Below are 13,858 nucleotides of genomic sequence, written 5' to 3'. Positions count from 1 at the left end.
TATGACCTAAATGAAATCCCTTATGATTATACGGTGGAAGTGACAAATAGATTCAAGGGAAGTGACAAATAGATCTGATAGACAGAGTGCCTGAAGAACTATGGATGGAGATTCATGACCTTGTACATGAGGCGGTGACCAAAACCATCCCAAAGAAAAAGAAATGAGAAAAGGCAAAATGGTTGTTTGAGGAGGCCTTAAAAATAGCTGAGAAAAGAAGAGAAGCTAAAGGCAAAGGATAAAAGGAAAGATATACTCGACTGAATTCCAAAGAATAGCAAGGAGAGATAAACCTTCTTAAGTGAACAATGCAAAGAAATAGAGGAAAACAATGGAGTGGGAAAGATTAGAGATCTCAAGAGAATCAGAGATATCAAGGGAACATTTCATGCAAAGATGGGCAAAATAGAGACAGAAACAGCAAAGACCTAACAGAAGCAGAAGAAATTAAGAAGGGGTGGCAGGAATACACAGAAAAACTGTACAAAAAAGGTCTTAATGACCTGGATAACCAGTATGGTGTGGTCACTCACCTAGAGCCAGACATCCTGGAGCGTGAAGTCAAGTGGGCCTTAGGAAGCATCACTACGAGCAAAGCTAGTGGAGGTGATAGAATTCCAGCTGAGCTATTTCAAATCCTAAAAGATGATACTGTTAAAGTGCTGCACTCAATATGCCAGCAAATTTGGAAAACTCAGCAATGGTCACAGGATTGGAAAAGGTCAGTTTTCGTTCCAGTCTCAAAGAAGGCCAATGCCAAAGAATGTTCAAACTACTGTACAATTGCACTCATTTCAGATGTGAGCAAGGTAATGCTCAATATCCTTTAAGCTAGGCTTCAGCAGCACATGAACCAAGAACTTCCAGATGTTCAAGCTGGACTTAGAAAAGGCAGAGGAACCAGAAATCAAATTGCCAATATCCATTGGATTATAGAAAATGCAACAGGATTCCAGGAAAACATCTACTGCTTCATTGATTACACTAAAGCCTTTGACTGTGTGGATCACAAAAAACTCTGAAGAACTCTTAAAGAGATGGGAATAACAGACCACCTGACCTGCTTCCTGAGAAACCTGTATGCAGGTCAAGAAGCAATAGAACTTGAAACAACAGACTGGTTGAAATCTGGGAAAGGAGTATGTCAAGGCTGTATTTTGTCACCCTGCTTATTTAACTCATATGCCGAGTACATCATGTGAAATGCTGGGCTGGATGAAACACAAGATGGAATCAAGTTTACCGGAGAAATATCAGCAACCTCAGATATGCAGATAATATCACCCTAGTGGCAGAAAACAAAGAGGTATTAAACTACCTCTTGATGAGAATGAAAGAGGAGAGTGAAAAAGCTTGCTAAAAACTCAACATTTAAAAAACTAAGAACATGGCATCCAGTCCCATCATTTCATGGCAAACAGATGGGGGAAAAATGGGAACAATGACAGATTTTATTTTGGGGGCTCCAAATTCCATGAAATTAAAAGATACTTGCTCCTTGGAAGAAAAGCTATGACAAACCTAGATAGTGTCTTAAAAAGCGGAGACTTAACTTTGTCAACAAAGGTCTGTATAATCAAAGCTATGGTTTTCCCAGTAGTCATGTACAAATGTGAGAGCAGGACCATAAAGAAGGCTGAGCACCAAAGAGTTTATACTTTCAAACTCTAGTCCTGGAGAAGACTCTTGAGAGTCCCCTGGACTACAAGGAGATCAAACCAGTCAATCTGAAATTAACCCTGAATATTCATTGGAAGGACTGATGCTGAAGCTGCAGGTCCAATACTTTGGCCACGTGATTCAAAGAGCCAACTCACTGGAAAAGACCCTGATGCTGGGAAGGATTGAAGGCAGAGAAGAGGATGAGATGGTTGGATGGCATCACTGACCCAATGGACATGAATTTGAACAAACTCCAGGAGATAGTGAAGAACAGTGAAGCTTGGCATGCTGCAGTCCATGAGGATCTCAATGACTTAGCGAACTGAACAGCAGTTGATTCAGTCGGTGAAGAATCCACCTCCAATACAGGAGACACTGGTAACACAGGAGACCTGGTTTCCATCCCTGGGTCAGAGATCCCCTGGGGAGGAAATGGCAACTCACTCCAGGATTCTTGCCTGGGAATCTCATGGACAGAGGAGCCTGCTGGGCTACGATCCATGGGATTGCATAAGTCAGATGTGACTGAGCAACTAAAAACAACAACATACTTGACTTACAATGTTGTATTAATTTCTGCTGTATGGAAAACTGACTCCATTGTGTGTGTGTGTTACATATATATTTCTTTTTATTTCCATTCTGATTTATGGCAGGATATTGAGTATAGTTCCCTGAGCTACACACTAGGACTTTGGTGTTTATCCATTCAATATATAATAGGAAATAATTTCAGAGTAGTGGTGGATCCAATTTTCTGGCAGCGGGGTGGCTATGGCCCAGGGCAGGGATGCACTGCTGCGGGGTGGGAACTGATGTCATCCCCAGGAAGAAGCTTGCACAGCCAAGTATAGGGAGTGAGGGACTGTCTTGGCTGAGACGGATGTCCAAGCAGTTGGACATGTACAAGACCAACCTGAAAGAGTATGTCAGCAAGCCCAAGCAGGGGATCTGGAAGAATCCTGAGTCCCAGATGGATTTCCAGGACATGTGTGCTACTACTGGGGTGGATTCTCTGGCCTCTGGGAAAGGACTTTGGTCTGAGATGCTAGGTGTGGGAGACGTCTATTACAAGCTGGGTGTCTAGATTATCCATGTGTGCCTGGCCCTGAAGCAATGAAATGGAGACCTGATAACTCTGGAGGGACTACATGACGTCAACAGGTGTTAAAAGGAAAGGTCACATTCGCCCAGGCTGTCAGCCAAAACAACCTAATTGGAGCCATCAGGACACTGAAGGCACTTGGCGCTGGCCTTGGCGTCATCCCTGGGGGCGGCACTTACTTCCTGCGGTCTGTCCCACTGAGCTAAACATGGACCATGCTGTGGTGCTGCAGCTGGCAGGGAAAATGGCTCTGTGGCTGTCAGTGACATCAGTCTTCTATTTTTAAACTATCGATTTGTTTTTGGGATGCTGGTCTTTGTTGCTGCAAGAGCCATGCTCCAGTCTCAGAATGGTGTGTGGGCTTCTCAGTAGTGGCTTCTCTTGTTGCAGCCCCCAGACTCAGTAGTTGTGGTGCCCAGGGCCTTAGTTGCTCCACAGCATGTGGGATCTTCCCAGACCAGGAATCGAACCCCTGTCTCCTGCACTGGCAGGAGAATTCTTTACCGCTGAACCCTCTTTCAAAGCCAGTCTTAAATGGGAGATGGAGCGAGTGAGGCAAGTACTGGAACACCTGCTGAAGGAAGGGCTGGCTTGGCTGGATCAGCTGGGCTTCAGGGGAGACCTACCACTGGGTGCCAGGTCTCCCCTCTGACCTCTAGATTCCCAGGAGAATACAGCTGAGGAGACCAGAGAAGGCCACCCCTGACTGGGAATGCTGAAGGGGGTCACAGCAGTGGGCAGGGAGAAGAGAGAGGAGTGGGTGGTGAATAAAACCTGGACAACTTTGTTTTCAAAAAGAACATCCCTGATGGTCTAGTGGTTAAGAGTCTGTACTTCCACTAGAGGAGACACAGGTTCAATCCCTGGTCTGGGAAGATCCCACGTGCTTCAGAGCAACAAAGCCCGTGCACCGCAACTCACAAATGAGCCCGCGCTCTAGAGCCTGGGAGCCACAGCTACTAAGGCCCACGTGCCTTGACTGTGTGGTCCCCAGCAAGTGGAGCCCCCACAAAGAGAAGGCCACACCCCACAACAAAGAGTAGCCCCTGCTCACTGTAACTGGAGAAAAGCCCGGATAGCAGTGGAGAGCCTGCACAGCCCAAAACAAGTAAATATAGAAAGTGAAAAAGACTCCCTAACCCATCAGAAAAAAAAAGAAAGAACAGGAGGACTTCCCTGATGATCCAGTGGTTAAGATTCTGTACTTTCACTGCAAGGGGTGAAGGTTCAATCTAAGAACTAAGATCTCACAAGCCCTGAGATGTGCCCCCCGCCCCCCATTTTTTTTAATACACATACATCTAAAACATCATTACTAAAGAGTTCATCTTAGAAGCTCTTATCTCATTTACTCAGTTTCACTACTTATGACATATCATCATACCAAGTTAATTTTTCTTTGTTAAAAATTGAAGTATAGTTGATCTACAGTGTTGCATTAGTTTCTGAGGTATAGCAAAGTGATTCAGATAAATATATACAATCAATATATATATAATTTTCAGATTTTTTCCAATTAAGCTCACTACAAGATAATTGATATTGTAGTAAGATAAAAGATAGTGAATATAGTTCCCTATGCTATACAGTAGGATCTTGTTTATCTATTTTACATATAGTAGTTTGCACTAAATGCAGGCGGCTGTGACCAGCACACTAAGCGCGGCCGAGAGGAGCTACCCCACGTCCAAGGTCAGGGGCAGAAGCTGGGAGGACCCCATGCCCAAAGGGTGGCGGCCAAGAGGTGTTACCCCACATCCGAGGTCAGAGGCAGTGGCTGAGAGTGCCGGGCTGCAACGGCGCAGGAACGGCCGAGAGGAGCTAACCCGCACCCGAGGCCAGGGGCGGCGGCCAGGAGAAGCAACCCCACGTCCAAGGAGCAGTGGCTGCACGGGCGCAGGAGGGCCTAGAGGAGCTATCCCACGTTGAAGGTCAGGAAGGGCGGCAGTGAGGAGATACCCTTTGTCCAAGGTAAGGAGCAGCGGCTGTGCTTTGCTGGAGCAGCCGTGAAGAGATACCCCACGCCCAAGGTAAGAGAAACCCAAGTAAGATGGTAGGTGTTGCAAGAGGGCATCAGAGGGCAGACACACTGAAACCATACTCACAGAAAACTAGTCAATCTAATCACACTAGGAACACAGCCTTGTCTAACTCAGTGAAACTAAGCCATGATGCCCACGGGGCAACCCAAGACGGGCGGGTCATGCTGGAGAGGTCTGACAGAATGTGGTCCACTGGAGAAGGCAATGGCAAACCACTTCAGTGTTCTTTGAGAACCCCATGAACAGTATGAAAAGGCAAAATGATAGGATACTGAAAGAGGAACTCCCCAGGTCAGTAGGCGCCCAACATGCTACTGGAGATCAGTGGAGAAATAACTCTAGAAAGAATGAAGGGATGGAGCCAAAGCAAAAAAAATACCCAGCTGTGGATGTGACTGGTGATAGAAGCAAGGTCCGATGCTGTAAAGAGCAATACTGCATAGGAACCTGGAACGTCAGGTCCATGAATCAAGGCAAATAGGAAGTGGTCAAACAAGAGATGGCAAGAGTGAACGTCGACATTCTAGGAATCAGCAAACTAAAATGGACTGGAATGGGTGAATTTAACTCGGATGACCATTATATCTACTACTGTGGGCAGGAAGCCCTCAGAAGAAATGGAGTAACCATCATGGTCAACAAAAGAGTCCGAAATGCAGTACTTGGATGCAATCTGAAAAACGACAGAATGATGTCTGTTCGTCTCCAAGGCAAACCATTCAATATCACAGTTATTCAAGTCTGTGCCCCAACAAGTAATGCTGAAGAAGCTGAAGTTGAACGGTTCTATGAAGACCTACAAGACCTTTTAGAACTAACACCCCCAAAAAGATGTCTTTTTAATTATAGGGGACTGTAATGCAGAAGTAGGAAGTCAAGAAACACCTGGAGTAACAGGCAAATTTCGCCTTGGAATGCAGAACGAAGCAGGGCAAAGACTAATAGAGTTTTGCCAAGAAAATGCACTGCTCATAGAAAACACCCTCTTCCCACAACACAAGAGAAGACTCTACACAGGACATCACCAGATGGTCAACACCGAAATCAGATTGATTATATTCTTTGCAGCCAAATATGGAGAAGCTCTATACAGTCAACAAAAACAAGACCAGGAGCTGACTGTGGCTCAGATCATGAACTCCTTATTACCAAATTCAGACTTAAACTGAAGAAAGTGGGAAAAACCGCTAGACCATTCAGGTATGACCTAAATCAAATCCCTTATGATTATACAGAGGAAGTGAGAAATAGATTTAAGGGGCTAGATCTGATATATAGAGTGCCTGATGAACTATGGAATGAGGTTTGTGACATCGTACAGGAGACAGGGATCAAGACCATCCCCATGGAAAAGAAATGCAAAAAAGCAAAATGGCTGTCTGGGGAGGCCTTACAATAGCTGTGAAAAGAAGAGAGGCGAAAAGCAAAGGAGAAAAGGAAAGATATAAGCATCTGAATGCAGAGTTCCAAAGAATAGCAAGGAGAGATAAGAAAGCCTTCTTCAGCAATCAATGCAAAGAAATAGAGGAAAAGAACAGAATGGGAAAGACTAGAGATCTCTTCAAGAAAATTAGAGATACCAAGGGAACATTTCATGCAAGGATGGGCTCGATAAAGGACAGAAATGGTCTGGACCTAACAGAAGCAGAAGATATTAAGAAGAGGTGGCAAGAATACACGGAGGAACTGTACAAAAAAGATCTTCATGACCCAGATAATCACGATGGTATGATCACTCATCTAGAGCCAGACATCCTGGAATGTGAAGTCAAGTGGGCCTTAGAAAGCATTACTATGAACAAAGCTAGTGGAGGTGATGGCATTCCAGTTGAGCTATTTCAAATCCTGAAAGATCATGCTGTAAAAGTGCTGCACTCAAGATGCTAGCAAATTTGGAAAACTCAGCAGCGGCCACAGGACTGGAAAGGGTCAGTTTTCATTCCAATCCCAAAGAAACGCAATGGCAAAGAATGCTCAAACTACCACACAATTGCACTCATCTCACATGCTAGTAAAGTAATGCTCAAAATTCTCCGAGCCAGGCTTCAGCAATATGTGAACCGTGAACTTCCTGATGTTCAAGCTGGTTTTAGCAAAGGCAGAGGAACCAGAGATCAAATTGCCAACATCCACTGGATCATCAAAAAAGCAAAAGAGTTTCAGAAAAACATCTATTTCTGCTTGATTGACTATGCGAAAGCCTTTGACAGTGTGGATCACAATAAACTGTGGAAAATTCAAGAGATGGGAATACCAGACCACCTGACCTGCCTCTTGAGAAATCTGTATGCAGGTCAGGAAGCAACAGTTAGAACTGGACATGGAACAACATGGTTCCTATCTGGTTCCAGATAGGAAAAGGAGTACATCAAGGCTGTATATTGTCACCCTGTTTATTTAAACTTCTATGCAGAGTACATTATGAGAAACGCTGGACTGGAAGAAACACAAGCTGGAATCAAGATTGCCAGGAGAAACATCAATAACCTCAGATATGCAGATGACACCACACTTATGGCAGAACGTGAAGAGGAACTAAAGAACCTCTTGACGAAAGTGAAAGAGGAAAGTGAAAAGTTGGCCTAAAGCTCAACATTCAGAAAACGAAGATCATGGCATCTGGTCCCTTCACTTCATGGGAAATAGATGGGGAAACAGTAGAAACAGTGTCAGACTTTATTTTGGGGGGCTTCAAAATCTCTGCAGATGGTGATTGCAGCCATGAAATTAAAAGATGTTTACTCCTTGGAAGAAAAGTTATGACCAACGTAGATAGCATATTCAAAAGCAGAGACATTACTTTGCCAACAAAAGTCCGTCTAGTCAAGGCTATGGTTTTTCCTGTGGTCATGTATGGATGTGAGAGTTGGACTGTGAAGAAGGCTGAGCACTGAAGAATTAATGCTTTTGAACTGTGGTGTTGGAGAAGACTCTTGAGAGTCCCTTGGACTGCAAGGAGATCCAACCAGTCCATTCTGAAGGAGATCAGCCCTGGGATTTCTTTGGAAGGAATGATGCTAAAGCTGAAACTCCAGTACTTTGACCCCCTCATGCGAAGAGTTGACTCATTTGAAAAGACTGTGATGCTGGGAGGGATTAGGGGCAGAAGGACAAGGGGATGACCGAGGATGAGATGGCTGGATGGCATCACAGACTCGATGGACATGAGTCTAAGTGAACTCTGGGAGTTGGTGATGGACAGGGAGGCCTGGCATGCTGCGATTCATGCGGATGCAAAGAGTTGGACATGACTGAGTGACTGAACTGAACTCATCCAGTATTTTGGTTATCTGATGTGAACAGGTGACTCATCAGAAAAATCCCTGATGCTGGGAAAGACTGAGGGCAGAAGAAGAAGCCATCAGAGGATGAGATGTTTGGATGGCGTCGCTGATGCAATGAACATGAACTTGGGCAAACTTTGGGAGATGGTGAGGCATAGGGAGGCTTGGCATACTGCAGTCCACAGGGTCACAAAGAGTCAGACATGACTGGGTTGCTGAACACTAACAACAAGTTTGTACCTACTCATCCCTGCCTATGAGTAGCTATGGTTCAGACATCCAAGGAAATAACCAGGTGACACTGTGGGTGTAATTTCAGACTAGTCCTTGCATTGCTAAGAACTTGAGTTTTTTGACTTGTGTCAGACTTGGATGCCACCAGACATTCTCAAAACAGTGTCTGCCGGCAGCAAGTAACTGCCATCTTACTTTTTATAAAGCCAGACAACTGGCTACTTGACTATATGTCTCCTCAAAGTGCCAGGTCCAGAGTGGGTTTCAGGCCTATTCTTCTGAAAATAAGTGAGATTTATTTTGTCTATTAAGATTCCAGTTGTCACTTCCAACTACTTCTGCTTGGGTCTGTTGCCCCCAAAAGACAGACCAAGGGACTTAGGTTTTAATCATAGAAGACTCAGGTCCAGGACTTGGTACTCAGAAATACTTTCAGTTCAGTGTCTGTTCTTCAAACTGAGGCAGCACTATGCCCCATTTCAACAGGAAGTTACTGGAGCCAGAGTTGCCCAGTTCCCTGAATTAAAGTGAGCAGGAGTCTATGGGGTTTTGGGGTCTTTCTGTGTCTTCTGTTTCTTGTTTGTAGGATACACACTTCATTCAGCCTTTTTGACATTCCCTGAGTTCCAAAGGGCAGATTCAAATAGTTGCTGATCAGGGAAGGGGTGGGATACAAAAACAGAAGAGGAACAGTCAAGTGAGTTTGAGTAAACTCTGGGAGTTGGTGATGGACAGGGAGGCATGGCGTGCTGCAGCCCATGGGGTCGGAAAGAGTGGGACTGAACTGAACTGAACAGACAAGTGGTGGTACAGCCTTAGGGCAGGGTCCTGTTTCCTACTCAAGGAATATGCATAACAATATCTTTGAGTTCTTTGGCAGAACTGGAGCCCCACCCAGGTGGAGGATGGTAACTTCAGGCTGAGCGCAAGATTCCTGGAGCACCGCCCTGTTGCCTCGCACCAACCAATCAGAAGAAAGTCACACACTTTGCAGCCTTCACCCCAAATTGTGCCTTCCTTCCCGGGGCCCTGTTTGGCCCCTGTCTGTTTCAGGGTTTCACGCTAAATGGCTGTTATTAGAAGGTTGAATGCTGGTTTCAGACCCAGCTCAATTGGTAAAGAATCTGTCTGCAACGTGGGAGACCTGGGTTCGATCCCTGGGATGGGAAGGTCCCCTGGAGAAGGGAAAGGCTACCCACTCCAGTATTCTGGTCTAGAGAATTCTGGTTGCAAAGAGTTGGACATGACAAAGTGACTTTCACCTTTTCTTTCTTTCATATCTAGATTTAGATTAGGTAGAGAGAGACTTCTGCTCTGCTAGGCAGGACTATGCCCGCGCACAGCAGCAAGAAGTCACAGAAGAAAGAGACCTCCACCCCAATCCCCAAAACGTATCTTGAGTATGAAGTCTCTCAGGGGGCGTTGTTAGGCGAAACACACCGACTGACTGCCCACCATAGCCAGGCACCATAGTAACCATTTGCATGAGTTATTTTACAACAGGAGAGCTTGCTAAAGAACACGGAACTAACAAGCCACCACCAACTGGAAGAGTTTCAGTTCAGTTCAGTCGCTCAGTCGTGTCTGACTCTTTGCGACCCCATGAATCGCAGCACGCCAGACCTCCCTGTCCATCACCATCTCCTGGAGTTCACTCAGACTCACGTCTATCGAGTCCGTGATGCCATCCAGCCATCTCATCCTCGGTCGTCCCCTTCTCCTCCTGCCCCCAATCCCTCCCAGCATCAAAGTCTTTTCCAATGAGTCAACTCTTCGCATGAGGTGGCCAAAGTACTGGAGCTTCAGCTTTAGCATCATTCCTTCCAGAGAGATTCCAGGGTTGATCTCCTTCAGAATGGACTGGTTGGATCTCCTTGCAGTCCAAGGGACTCTCAAGAGTCTTCAACACCACAGTACAAAAGCATCAGTTCTTCGGTGCTCAGCCTTCTTCACAGTCCAACTCTCACATCCATACATGACCACAGGAAAAACCATAGCCTTGACTAGACGGACCTTAGTCGGCAAAGTAATGTCTCTGCTACAGATATATTTATATATTGGGCTTCCCCGGTGGCTCAGCAGTAAAGAATCGGCCTGCAATGCAGGAGCCGCAGGAGACACAGGTTCACTCCCTGAATCGGGAAGATCCCCTAGAGGATAGTGGCAACCCACTCCAGTATTCTCGCCTGGGAAATCCCATCTGGTGGGCTACAGTCCATGGGGTTGCACAGAGTCCGACCCAACTGGAGCGAGTTAGCACACACACATGTTTATATATGGCTCTCTGTCTGTTGTGTGATCTTTAATGATAAAGATAGGATCACACTGCCAATGCCTGCTTTTTAAAGTATTTTTAAATGGCCATCAAATATTCTTCAAAACACTCTCTATTAGAATGAACATGTATGAAAATCTTATAATGTTTTAATTGTTGTATATTTATGCTGTTTCTAGATTTTTGTTGTTAAGGATCCATTTTGTGTATAAATCTTGTCTGAGAAATTTATTTTCTTAGTGTTATTCCTAGAAATGGGTTTCTGGGTCAAAGGATGTACTCATCTGTATCAGGATTAACTGGTCTGTTATTTGTGGTTTCACGAGTTGGAGCATGTACACAGATTCACACACTCCCCTGTATGTATAAAGTTATTTTATCTTCTGCAGTCAAATTCTCTTCCCCTGAGCTATACCCCCTATTTTATCTTCTAATCATAGAAGAGCACTCACTTACATCACCTAAAGAAATCATTTTATTCACCAAACATTTGTAGCAATTTTTTGTCAATAGATGAGGATGAAACCTGAAGATTAGACTGAGACCAACTCTGTTGTTTAGTTGCTAAATCGTGACCAACTCTTTGCAACACCATGGACTGTAGCCCACCAGGCTCCTCCCTCATGGGATTTCCCAGGCAAGAATACTGGAGTGGGTTGCCCTTTCCTTCTCCAGGGGATCTTCCTGATCCAGGGATAGAACCTTGTCTCCTGCTTAGCAGTGAGCCACCAGGGAAGCCTGAGGCCAACTCTAGATCACTGTTAATTAATGTGCTTAACTCACCCTTAGGAAATGAGACGATGTGGCTCCGTTCACGTTGTGGCAAATTCCCTCTCACTCAGCATGTTCAGTGGAGGCACCTCTGGACCAGACTTGTAATTTCAGTTCAGTTCAGGTGCTCAGTTGAGTCTGACTCTTTGCAACCCCATGGACTGCAGCACACCAGGCTTTCCTGTCCATCACCAACTCCTGGAGCTTACTCAAATTCTGGTCAAGTTGGTGATGGCTTCTCTTCCGTCCTTCAATATTTCCCAGCATCAGGTTCTTTTCTAGTGAGTCAGTTCTAATGAGGTGGCCAAAGTATTGGAGTTTCAGCTTCAACATCAGTCCTTCCAATGAATATTCAGGACTGATTTCCTTTAGGATGGACTGGTTGGATCTCCTTGCAATCCAAGGGACTCTCAAGAGTCTCCTCCAACACCACAGTTCAAAAGCATCATTTCTTCGGTGCTCAGCTTTCTTTATAGTCCAACTCTCACACCATACATGACCACTGGAAAAACCGTAGTTTTGACTAGATGGACCTTTGCTGGCAAAGTAATGTCTCTAGTTTTTAGTATGCTGTCTAAATTGGTCATAGCTTTTCTTCCAAGGAGCAAGTGTCTTTTAATTTACGTTACTTTAAATATGTTAATTACAGAGAGAGTAGGTCTTTAGTATATTTGCTGATGGGGCTTCCCTTGTAGCTCAGCTGGTAAAGACTTGGGTTCGATCCCTGGGTTGGGAAGATCCCATGGAGAAGGGAAAGGCTACCTACTCCAGAGAGTCAGACTAGACTGAGCGATGTACACTCACTTACATGTTTGGTGATGGTCTCGATACTCCAGTTATTTAACATAATTGGAAACAAATTGTTTTGCAAAATGAGCTTTGCAGATATTGAGGATAACCAGTTAAAGCAGTAGAGTCTGAGGTGCAAAAGTTCCAATATTGAAAGCAGATTCCCTAATTTCTTAATTATAACGGACCTAGCATAGATGGTAAAGAACCTGCCTGCAATGCAGGAGACCCAGGTTCCATTCCTGGGTCCAAAAGATCCCTGGAGGAGGAAATGGCAACCCACTCCAGTACTCTTGCTTGGGAAGTCCCATGGACAGAGGAGCCTGTCGAGCTACAGTCCATATGATAGGAAAGAGTTGGACACGACTGAGCGACTAACACTTTTAACAGGGTAAATGAGTTTTCCTCCATGCATATTGATTGTGAACCTCCTTGAAAGCAGAAGTATTTTTCCCTAAATTTATGTGGGATATTTTCATTCCCCATTGCCCATGAAGACTTTCAGAAGAAAGAAAATGTTTTTTATCCCATGTTTTGGAGAGTCTGAAACCCATAATCTGTTTGGACAAGCCTTAACTGGATACCTGTTGGTGTTCAAGAGGAGAGACTTTGGTTTTGCTTTGAGAAGCTCACTCCTCAAAGCAAGGGGAGAGCGACCTCAGAGTATGGCAGGTGGATGCCCGGAGGCTCGGGTTTTCCTCGAAGGAGGCAGACTGGGGTTTGGCACCGTGTAGAAATAAATGTGAGCCTGGGCTCCCCAACTTCTTGGTTCTTAGCTTCTCTGAGCTTCACTTTCTTCTTGTGAAAATGAGAACATCGGGGGTCTGAAGTAAAATCGTGCACCCGACGTCCTTAGTACACTTAGCAGGTGAGACGCGAGGTCACCTTAGTTGCCACTATTTTTCGGAGGGCTTGGGGAGGGGTTCCGCCCTCCGAATCAGTCATGACTAATTGGGTAGGGCTATCACCGGGAACAAAGGGGAACAGATGTGTGCCATCTATTTTGGACACGGAGCACCTACTGTGTACCTCTTTCGGCCTCGCGAGGCCCCTTGGAGGATTTGATGCCCTCCGCCAGATGAAGAGCCTGAGGACGGGAGGGAGCGGGGGTGGGGGGCTTGCTGAGACGCAGCTGCAGCCTGGCTCCCGGTTCCCACCGCTGTTCCTCGGTCTTTTTTGTTTTTTCTGTTTTTACGTGAAGCTACACTGTAACCTTGAGCAAGCCTCGGCTCCTCTCCGTTTCCGACTGGCGGTGGGTAGTGGATTGCAGGAACAAGGGACAAGGACAGGGAGGCCAAGCTTTCGGGACATCTAAAGTTTTTAAGATCCTTCCAGTCCCTCCCCTTCCCCTACGTCTCCTCCCGTCGGACGCCCAGGTGAGCTCCGGGAGGGGAGGGGCTCGCAGGTAATGATAACAGCAGCCGAGCACCTAGGGACTCCGCGGCCCGACGCGCGCTAAACGCCTTTCCTCCGTAATTCTCCGCTAAGCCCGGGCCGGATTCTCCCTGGAGCCGGGCGCCCATCCCATGACCAAGACGCAGAGGTCGCGACTGCGGGCCGGCGCCTCCCCCGGCCCCTGCGGCCCCTGCGGCTCCTGCGGCTCCGCCCGGGCGCTCCCGAGAGGGAGGCCGGGGGCGGGGCCGGGCGGGGCCTGGCGGGGCGTGGGGAGGGGGTTCGGTCCCGGCCGGGTGACTGC

General features: G+C 46.1%; 1 pseudogene; it reads left to right on the top strand.

The window, feature by feature from the left end:
* The first annotated feature begins 2,452 nt into the window (after positions 1-2,452).
* On the top strand, positions 2,453-3,419 carry LOC101110203 (vacuolar-sorting protein SNF8-like; annotated as a pseudogene).
* Positions 3,420-13,858: the final 10,439 nt, after the last annotated feature.

Source organism: Ovis aries, chromosome 24 (assembly GCF_016772045.2).
Source record: "Ovis aries strain OAR_USU_Benz2616 breed Rambouillet chromosome 24, ARS-UI_Ramb_v3.0, whole genome shotgun sequence".
NCBI lineage: Eukaryota > Metazoa > Chordata > Mammalia > Artiodactyla > Bovidae > Ovis > Ovis aries.
Note: the sequence above shows the minus strand (reverse complement) of the source record. Positions and strands in the feature narration are given on the sequence as shown.